Below are 10647 nucleotides of genomic sequence, written 5' to 3'. Positions count from 1 at the left end.
CCACCACTATGTCTTCACTGGATTCTTGTAGAGTAGACTTGCATTTGTCACAAACCTGAACTGCCAAACCCAATTTCCTTTAAGTCAAGCTATCACAATGTTAATTAATGAAAAGTAAAGTGATCATGGGGGTTCATAAATAATCCTGTGTTTGTTCTGTAAAAGTCATTTCAGGGCAAAACTAAACAAAACAGAAAAATAACAGAAAAGAGACATAAATATAAAGAACATGAAAGAAAAAAAAATATTTTGAGTGAAACATTTTTCATTCTGCAAAAAAAAGCTGAGGCCCAAAAAAATAAACCAAGTACATAAACTTGCCCGCAGGCGTGTGCCGGTTCCCAGAACTCAAAACACAAAACTGGTTCGCAACAGAAACTCAAGTTCATGCAGAGAGTCCACGAAAATGCAGACGGCGGCAACCACAGGGCTCCTGCCCTGCTGTGTCCTCCCCTTGGAGGACCCTATCCCTCAGGCTGGCTCCCCAGCTCAGTCCCGCATGGCGGCCCGGACTCTCGGCCTGGCTCCCTGGCGTGGTCCCGCATGGCGGCCCGGGCCCTCGGCCTGGCTCCCTGGCGTGGTCCTGCATGGCGGCCCGGACCCTCGGCCTGGCTCCCTGGCGTGGTCCCACATGGCGGCCCCGGGCCCTCGGCCTGCCAGCAGAGCACAGAGCACCTGGCACGACATGGTGAAGATTGTGGGGGTCGCATCCCCTGCGCTCACTGCCCTCATCACTTCCTCGCTGCTGCCAACGCCATCGTCCTCGCTCCGCCCACTCACGCCGACGTTGCTGCTTCCGCTGCCTCTCCAGGGGTCGACATCATCAACAGGCGCGGCGCTCCACTCGACCCCAGCGCCGCTGGGAAGAAAGCATTCTACCAGCACAGGGGGGTCGTAACCCGATCCTGGCGGAGCTCGTCGTCAATCTCGCTGCCTCCCGCATTCGTTCCGGCTGGCTGCATTTTTCTCCGCACTTTCATCTGCGCTTTTGGTGCTGCATTCTGTCACGCCGGCGAGCTGACGGGGGAGGGAAGTGCAGAGGCGGGACATTGTGGGAAATAAGGATTTATTAATAATAATAATAAATAAGCACAAATAAACACACCTCGGTGGCCGAAAAACAGTGAACCAAAGGGGAGAACATAAACTTGGCAGAACTCAAAACTGGTTCGCAACAGAAACTCAAGTTCATGCACAGAGTCCACGAAAATGCAGTCCCTGCAGAGGGGCAGAGTCACCGGCTTTTCAAAAGATGTCCTGATTGGCTACACCTGGCAACATCAGCTGTGGCCAATCTGGACACCAGACTTGTAATTAGTAGGTAAGTAGCATAGTGGGTAAAAACCTCACTTGTGAACCAAAAATCCACTTACTACCAACAGATAGATAAAAATGAAAAACAACAATGTTGAGGACAAACCAGTAATTCCACCCTGGCCAGGGTTCGAACCTGGTATTTCCACCATGAAGGTGAATGTGTTACCGATACACCACCAGGGTTTTGCATTTGGTTTGCCAATTCATACTGGTTCACAGAACAACCAGTAGTTTGACTAAATTTAACTGCCAAATTAAAGTTATTACAAGTCACAGATTTGAAATAATCCAAAAATAATTACTAGACATTAGAAAAATGTATGAAATAATGTTTTGAGTGTGGGAAACCGGAGCACCCGGAGAAAAACCCACGTGAACACGGGCAGCGCATGCAAACTCCACACAGAAAGAACCCGGGTCAGGACTAGAACCCACTTTCTTTCTATAAGGTAGCAGCTCCATATGAGGCCCCCCCTAGGCCATATATCAAGTAAACGTGTTGTATGTGTGAGGTATGTATGTACATGCATGAGATATATATATGGTGTGTATGTGCGAGGTTTGTATGTTGATGTGTGATGTGCAAGCTTTTCTTGATATTATGGCCTACGGGCGGCTCATATCTCCAAGCGCTGTACTACCGTGTCACTAGAACTACACACGTAAACACACAGACATCATATCAATTACATCAAGTCCTGCCTATACTAATTACCCATCTTACTACATATAATTAAAAAGTATAACTTAACTTACTACACATTACTGAATAGCTATTACTACCTAACTTACTACATAATACTTACTAACTATTACTACCTAACTTAATACATATTACTTCACTTACCTCTCACTTACTTACCATTAATTAGGCCAGATGTACGGGTAGTGCCAGCGGTCAGCCAGTATGCTGCAGCCTACCCCATTACGGGTGATCCTGGCCGCCTCTTCTCGCTGCTGCTGAGCCTCTCTCTTCATTGCTTCTCGCTCAGATGTCGTGCTGGACGACATGATGCGAGAACACGGTTTCCTCGAAGATGGAAGGCACACAGCACTCGGTGGATTCGGCTTTTCCTGAGTGCTGAACATTCGGACCAACTTGTCCCGGGGCAGCTGGGTCCAGGGGGTGGTCGGGTCTGGCTGCGTCCTGGGGGCCTTCATGCCTGCCTCTGGTAAACTGGTCACAGCGGGGACAGGCAGAGGCAGCACAGTGGACGTTCCAGGCTGGGGTCTTCGGGATGGACAGCTCGTCTGGTTCCTCCCGGACAAGCTGTCTGGTCTGGTCCTCTTGGCTGCAGTGTAGGGGTGAGGCGGCGTGGCTACGGTACCCGTCCGGGGCAGCTTTGTCAGCACGTTGACCTGAGATGGACCGGCCTTGAGGCGTCGCTGGGGCTTCCTGGCTGCAGGGTGTTGCTGCACCTTCTTCTGCCTTTTTGACGGTTGGGGCATTGGCTCAATCAGAATAGCCAAACCTTCAACAAAGACAATAACAAGATTTACCACGAGGGTAAAGACTACAACAGTAACATGTAAGACTTAGTTAACAAGATAACTGGGAATTATTTGCTTGTTGAAATGGTCGTTTACTTCAAAACTGTGCTGATTCTGAAATGTTCACATTAATTATGATTCATGTTGGGATGTAAAGAATAAAATGTCTCCCTCAGTCATGTGAAGATCACAAAACATCCAGAAATTTCTAGTTTAACTTTTCCTCTTGCGCCCTCTGTCGAATTAATTATGCCTGGGGCAGTGGTGGCCTAGCGGGTATCATAATTTGTTCAAGTAAACACCACAAAAAACATGCAAAGTTTTACCCTCGGTCGGTTTAGCCCAGGCCCGAGCGCCCAGTAGATACGCAGCCGCGCACCGCTGAACTGGGCCTGGACCGACCGCCGTCTTCCTGCTGCTGTCCGATCCTGCTGGTCCTGGTCCTCCTCGCTGCTGTCTCATGGTCTCCATCCTGATGAAAGTCTCATTCTTCTATCTTTGATCAGCTTCTATCTCTCTTTAAATTCAAACACAAACACGATGACGTTACTGAACGCAGCGCATAGCTTTTTTTAAAGTACTTTAGTCACCACGTGACATGGCGCCTGTCCCGCACTGAAGGGTTAGAGGTCACAAACCAGCCGCTTCACGCAAATACAACTTTTACTCGCAACTCACCAAAAATGATGTCGCTCCTCTCGGTCGCTTTACAGCTCTGAGGAGCAACAAACTCCGTTTCCATGACAACGACGTTCTCGTCCGACGCGACGTCGTTTAACATGGAGGCGTTTATAAAACGCGACGGCGATTTTAAATAAAGTAAAGAAGGATTTCTTGTTAAGAATTTGATGAAGCTGCATTAAAGGAGTAATAAACACTGAAATTTCCACTCGGGCACGCAGTGTTTCCTTCATAATGCCATTTATTTTGATCAGGAAAATGTGAGGCCACCTCAATCACGTCCGTCTGTACAGGTGAGCTGTTCATGCCCCATAACAGTGTTTCCGAACCCTTTTTTATTCCGCTCTTCACTTATTCCTGCATTGTGCTGCGCTCTGAAAGCCGCTGTTTTGTCCGGTTTGCGCGTCTGAAGTGACAGTGTTAACCACGCCCACTTGTCGCGCTGAACCCCGCGACAAGAAGTGGGGTGTTTCACTGTATTTCGTGACATTACACCGTAATGTGTGACTCTAGTGACGCTCTTCTCTTCAGCTTTTCGTGGCATGGGTGGTATTGGGAAACACACTCACCAATAAACCAGGAGACCCAGGTTCAAATCCCACTTAGTGTCTCCAGGGGGACTGTCCCTGTAACTTCTGGTTGCAAGTTCCTCTGGATCAGGGCGTCTGATAAATGCTGTAAATGTAAAAATGACGCCAGCGTTTGCGTTGTGCATTTTATCATGTTGATTCATTTTCATAATGTTGTAGGAGGACTTTTTTTTATGGGGGGGGTCGTGCTTTTAAAGTATACTGGCAACGATAATGCATCATATATACTATTATTTTGAGCTCAGAATGTACTCATTCCGGGAAATATATGACATTTTTAATTTTCAAATTCAGTCACTGATTTATAACTTTTGTGGGGTCACGAGATACAATGACTGCTGTCAGAAAATGTCACCCCCTGCAGCAGAAGCAGAACACTCCAGTTAGTCATTCTGTACACGATTATCATTTCTAGTCAAGACGGGTCATCTGAATATGTTTTCTTCCCCAAGTTTCTGTTTTGTTTTTTTTCTGTGGGGTCACAATATATGATGGCTGCTGTCAGAAAATGTGACCCCGTTCCCCTGCAGGGTCACCTGAACATGTAATGTGAGCTGGTTTGTGGATATTAACCTGTGATGTTCCAGTCCAAATTCCACATATCTAAATGATGGGCTATTTTTCCTGTTCTGAAATAAGACATTCTTTTGTGTTTATTTAATGCTTGAAATAATAACTCTGGAAAAATTAATACAAGTGGGGGAAAAAAAAGAATGTCTTATGCCTCTTTTTGTATTTGTAGCTGTGGCACATAACACTGTCAGCAAGGGGCACTGCCTGTTACTCAACTCTTTTACATACCTTGCGTCCTGCATGAAGTTGTTCCAGATCACCTCTGCCTGCACATATCTTCACCCCACAGTCTGCTCCCAGCCCCTCCCCATAATGTTTTTTTCAACCCAAAGATCATGAGATTACATTCAAAGTTTGATGTACCATCAGTAAACATTATTTTTAGTAAAAAAGGAGCAAACAACATATGTACAGTTCCATGTGATACAAGATTATACTTGTAGTGCATAATATGTTATGAAGAGATTGTACTTTGTGTGAAACTTCAAAAACAGTTATTCTCTGCTGTGGAATTTTTGCAACATTATTGGCCAGTGTGAAGTATGGGTCATGTGGACATCTCGGTTTGGAATGGGAGCCGTGGGCCTTTGTTTCCTCCTCTTCTCCCACCACTGGTTCCGACTTTCTTCCTGGCATTTTGAATTTCACAATCTGGTGGAGGGATGTATCGCCAGGCAGGATGTAGAGCCATCTGAGTGACGTGTTCCCTGGAGTCCTGAAGGAACGTCTTCTGTCATCTTCATATTCATCTTCATTATCACTGGTATCTGTTTCAAAAATATAAAGTTTAAGTAAAATGGCAACAAAGGCATCAGAAGAAAAAAAGCTTGATATTACACATCACATTTGATATTAGAAAGCTGTATTTTGACTTGAGTGGGGGTAGAGATACCTTCTGGTATTTTTTTGGTGAACACTTCCACAGAAACACATCAGTTGTGTAAAAGACATATAGTATATCTGTCAAAATGAACGAATATGCTTTTTAATGCATAAAAGTCTTCAGCTTTGCTTAATTCCACTTCAGATTGTTTGTGTTATTAGCGATTCATATCGGCAGGCCATAATAATGAAAAAAAAAAAAAAAAAAAATATCTCGCAGAATGTGAGGCACGAGTTTGACACCCCTGCCTTAAATATTAAAATGAAGGAACTAATAAAGACCAATTTGAGCAAATTAAATGGAAATTAATAATAGAATCGTGAAGAGCTTTACATGACATGACAACATAGATTCATGACAAACTAACATTTAGATATTTAAAAAAATTTTGCAGTCAGCAAAGTAAATTCATTTTTGGGACATTTCAGAATCTGTATGATTTTCTACAAAAATCAGATCAGATGTCACATTCAGCCTCTCGGCATGCAGCAATGTCGCCGTCGTATGTTGACGCCGTTCCTAGCTCATTCAACGAACCACTTTTTTAAGGAACCAAGACAATAAAAATCACTTCTCAAATTTGCCAGATTATGTATTCTGTATTTTGTATGACACCTTGGCTTGCAGATGGTCATTCGTTTAGAAGCTCTACCAAGTTCCAAGGCTCTATTGACGCATTCCCTCAACCGCATTAATTTGCGGTCATAATGAGTTCATTTCATTACATGAAAAAAGTGTCAGTTGAAGACTGAAGACTACTTGGATTTCTGTCTTTGAGTTCAATTAATATAATAATAAAAAATTGCCAAGCAGTTCTGGCTGGTCTCCTCCCAGTGACATTCAGCTCTCGTTTCGCTCTGACTCTCTTGTGCTGTCACATTCTGGCACTCAGATTCCTGTTCAAGCCACTCTGCAAAACCCACAAGGTCGTAGGAGGCATCCGGCTTGGCTGTGCGGGCATGTCTGGCAAAGGTTGCCATAAGGCCTGAAGAGAGCTTGGCCAGGAGCTGTTGTACATGTGAGGAACTGGCCGAATCTGCAGCTACCTGACTGGTGTCCAGAGACTGGAGCATGTCTACTAAGACCCGACTCCGTACTGCAAAGTCCCTGAAGTGTTTGGAGTCACCAGAGCGCATGGGAGAGAAATGAAGAATTGTGCTTATTTCTCTCAGTACTAAGTGGTGGGGCTGCCCATATCTTTGCTGAAGGGCAGTAAGAGCATGTTGGTATGGAAGAGGGTTATGAGCGTAGGCAAAGCAACGTGCAGAATCCAATTTAAGGTGATCAAGTAGGAGGTGATATTTATAATGCTCAGATTCATGATGAAGATATGCAGAGCCATTGCAGTAGCTGTTGCTGCTATACTGGGTTAACATGTACAGAGTGTAGCAGAGCTGCATCTGAAACAGGCAGAATACTAATGGCTATCCGGACATGAAAAGGTGAAGCGAGATGTGTTACCTGGGTAGGAGGAAGAGCAGGCAGATAGGTCCATGGCACTGATGGCTCTGATGGCTCCTGACTCTCGTTCTATTGCGGTCTCATGCTGCGTAAAAAAAACTGCTCACTGATTGGTGAAGAATTGTTGAGCAGAGTCACATCAGCAGGTTGGGAACTCAGTACCATCTCAGGAGGTGCTTCTCTTGAACTCTTGATTGACAGAAGGTGCTTGATTAATACAAGGCATTTGAAGAACATGCTCATTCAGACTGGCATGTAATTCTTGCACCATAGGCATATTACTGTGTTCAAGTAAGAAGGTTACAGAACCTGAAGTGGCAACGGATGAGACCCATCAGTGAAAGAGAAGTGATTGTCATTGTGAAACACTGCAGCACAGCACATGGTGACTCAAAGAAATGTGTCTCTGCTTTTAACAATCACCCTTACATTTACATTTACATTTACAGCATTTATCAGACGCCCTTATCCAGAGCGACTTACAATCAGTATTACAGGGACAGTCTCCCTGGAGCAATTTAGGGTTAAGTGTCTTGCTCAGGGACACAATGGTAGTAAGTGGGATTCGAACCCGGGTCTTCTGGTTCATAGGCGAGTGTGTTACCCACTAGGCTACTACCCTTGGTGAGCAGTGGGCAGCCATGACAGTGTGTGGGGACGGTGCTTTGCTCAGTGGCACCTCAGTGGCACCTTGGCAGATCGGTATTCGAACTGGCAACCTTCTGATTACGGGGTCGCTTCCTAAACCGCAAGGCCTATCAGAATACATGGATCTGTGTTCATGGCGTTCCACTCTGTCCTCTCAAGGCCCGGACAGTGTTAAAATAAGAAGTTATTTTAAATGAGTCATCACCTACAAGGTAGGGTTTTAATGCAGAGGACACATTTCATTGTGTGCATGTTTGCTGTGCATGCTGTTTATCACAATGACAAAAAACCAAATGCTTTTAACTTCACTGATTATTATAAATCCGTTTTTAATAATCTTAATACTGCACTGAATGAAGAAGCAATTCAATTGGTGTGGTCAAATGACTACATCATTATTTCAAACTTTGTCAATAACAATTTATTATCCTCCCAGGAATTTTTCTATACTTTCTGTGCCTCTTTTATTGGAAAAAAACAAGGAAATTACTGAATGACCCACAAAATTTGAACTGCAGTGTAAAAAACAGAAGACTTTTACCTGCATGTTGAGTCGACCGCGGTGGGAGCCAGGCCGGGGCGCCGGTAAGACCAGACAGAAAGCTGCGATTCTCAAACACTCCAGGCCCACAGGAGGACATGCTGTGGAATTAAAGCTCATTTTATTCACATGAATACTACATTAAACCCCACTGAAGATGAAGCATTTTTCTTTTCCACAGTTAAAAGCCGGCAGTGTAATCTGACACGGAAATATTTGCAGGAGTAAAATTCCCCACAGTCTCACGTCTCTGTCTCAGTACTTGTTCATCTCAGAACTAATGTGATAATTACAAGGGTGTTAAAATATAACTAGTTTAACAGATTAAAATGGGAACTGAGTGTGTGTGTGTGTGTGTGTGTGTTCTGGCATACCAAGTTATTGTTCAGTTCATAAATGTACATTCAGAATGGTTCTACACGCAGATAATAAACAGTTACTACAACTGCCAACGTTCTATAGTTCATGTAATACCAGCAGAAGTAACATACTGATTTACTAAACTACTTCACTTCCCCAGGATTCCAAATTAAATAACTCCATAGAGCAGTGGTCTCATACTCCACTTTAGAATTCATTTTAAACGGTGTAATTCACATAAAACCTTTTTTTGTATCTTTACTGTGTAACAGAAGTCAGTACCTTCAACATGCAATAACTCCCCCAAATTCTACCTATGAAAATAAAGAAATATTAATGAAGGAGACAACATCACTCACTCAGAAATACACAGTCTGGGTGACGACGTGCAACTTGCTGAAGATGGAACTCGCCTCCTTCCCTTCTGGCTCTTTGTTTCTCTCCGGTCTGGTTTCGCCAGGTGACGCACTGCTTGTAGTGTCTTTTTTTTTTAGTTAAAACTGTCTAGAACGCCATCGCCATCATCCTCACGTCTCCGCCACAGTCAGAGCCAGAACCTGCCGGGTTTTCCCGACTCTGCCGTAAAGCGCCAAAAAGCCGCGCCCGATGAAGAGAGAAATTGATCCTGGTCGTAAACTTTGTAATAGCAGCGACGCCAGAACTCCCACATACTGATCCTTTTTTTTTACAAATAGCCTAATAAAATTTTTTCATTATGGTACATGCGTCAAACTCGCGGGTCACATCCCGCGAGATTACTTTATATAGATCTATTATTATGGCTCGGCGATATGAAGCGCTGATTACATACAAACTACAGATCCCAGAATGCCGTGCGCACGTTGCTGCGCACCCTGAAGTTAGGCTCATTATTCGAACCATCCGTTCCACCTCACATGATGCAATACACACATTAAGCCTGTAGGGGGTATAGTTTAGCTTGGCAAATAGTCAGGAAAATAAAGCTCTATATCAGGGGTATTCAACTAAAATTTAAAGATGATCAGTTAGAAAAGATTTCTAGAAACAAAGGTCCAGAAGATTATAATGGTATCCTATTCCTTTAAATAACATTAGATGTAATATATACCTGATTGTCAAATCAAATTCAGTACAATTCAAAAACATTGACAATATTTATTGTCACATTACAAAGAACTGAACATACATGTATGACTGCTGATATGCATGTTTTATAGTTTACTAAATAAGAGAAGGGCTACATTTCAAAATAAAAGAAAATTGTGTAAAAATTTAGCATTTTTAAATAAAGTTCTGAACTTTCCCCTTTTCTGCATCACATTTTGACTCAGCAGTCTGAACCACTTTGATTGAAAATAAACCAGCAAATTTTAACAGTTGAACAGTTTTAGACGCTCACTTTGTTCCCCTGTTATATTCAACTCCCCTGCTTTTTTGTTCAGTGAGAGAATTGACCTCTAGCTTGTCCTGCCAGGATTTTAAACCTGAGCTTGAATGGAGTCAGGGCCATTCTCATACACATGTGGAGGTGCTTGTTCGTGAGCCTGGAAATATATTTAGTTTTAATTATGTTCATTGTGGAGAAAGCCGTCTTGCAGTGGTGTGTGAAGCCAATCATGGTCAATATGTACAAGGCTACTTTGCTCAGACCAGGGAAATTTGTCAATAACCATTTGAAGCCAGAAAGTGGAAGGGTCAGTTCTTACAAACTGCTCTTTCAGGGCCACATCTCCTTGGAGATCAACCAATTCCATCTGGAGAGGCCCAGCTTTTGCTGTGTGACTTCCTTTGAGAACCCTCTGACAGCAGTGATGAGAAATGGATTCTGAAGGAACGTGGTGAGTTGCTGTCCAAAGCTGAAGCTGTAAAAACGGTTGCTGAAGTTCACAATCAGCTTATCAATACAGTCAACAAAAGAAACAACATCTCCTCGTCCCTGAACCTGTTCCTGCACTGCTGGGAAGTGTGTGTAGTCTCTCTGCAAGTCTTCTTTGAAGAAGTCTTCCATGAAGAAGTTACCTCTGAAAGGAGGAGACAGATGTCATCAGGTCACAAATTGAATTGTCCTGTCCCTGTAGCCTCAAATTCAGTTCTTTCAAATGTGAAGTGATATCAACCAA

General features: G+C 43.7%; 1 long non-coding RNA gene across 1 annotated transcript; it reads right to left on the bottom strand.

The window, feature by feature from the left end:
- Positions 1-5178: 5178 nt before the first annotated feature.
- LOC114793191 (uncharacterized) lies at positions 5179-9077 on the bottom strand. Its single transcript, XR_003750211.1, has 4 exons — positions 8905-9077; positions 8186-8286; positions 6997-7185; positions 5179-5419 (listed from the first exon to the last, which is right to left on the bottom strand). It is a non-coding gene; the product is annotated as an uncharacterized LOC114793191 (long non-coding RNA).
- Positions 9078-10647: the final 1570 nt, after the last annotated feature.

Source organism: Denticeps clupeoides, chromosome 6 (genome assembly GCF_900700375.1).
Source record: "Denticeps clupeoides chromosome 6, fDenClu1.1, whole genome shotgun sequence".
Classification (NCBI taxonomy): Eukaryota; Metazoa; Chordata; class Actinopteri; order Clupeiformes; family Denticipitidae; genus Denticeps; species Denticeps clupeoides.
This window is presented reverse-complemented; position numbering and strand designations above follow the sequence as displayed.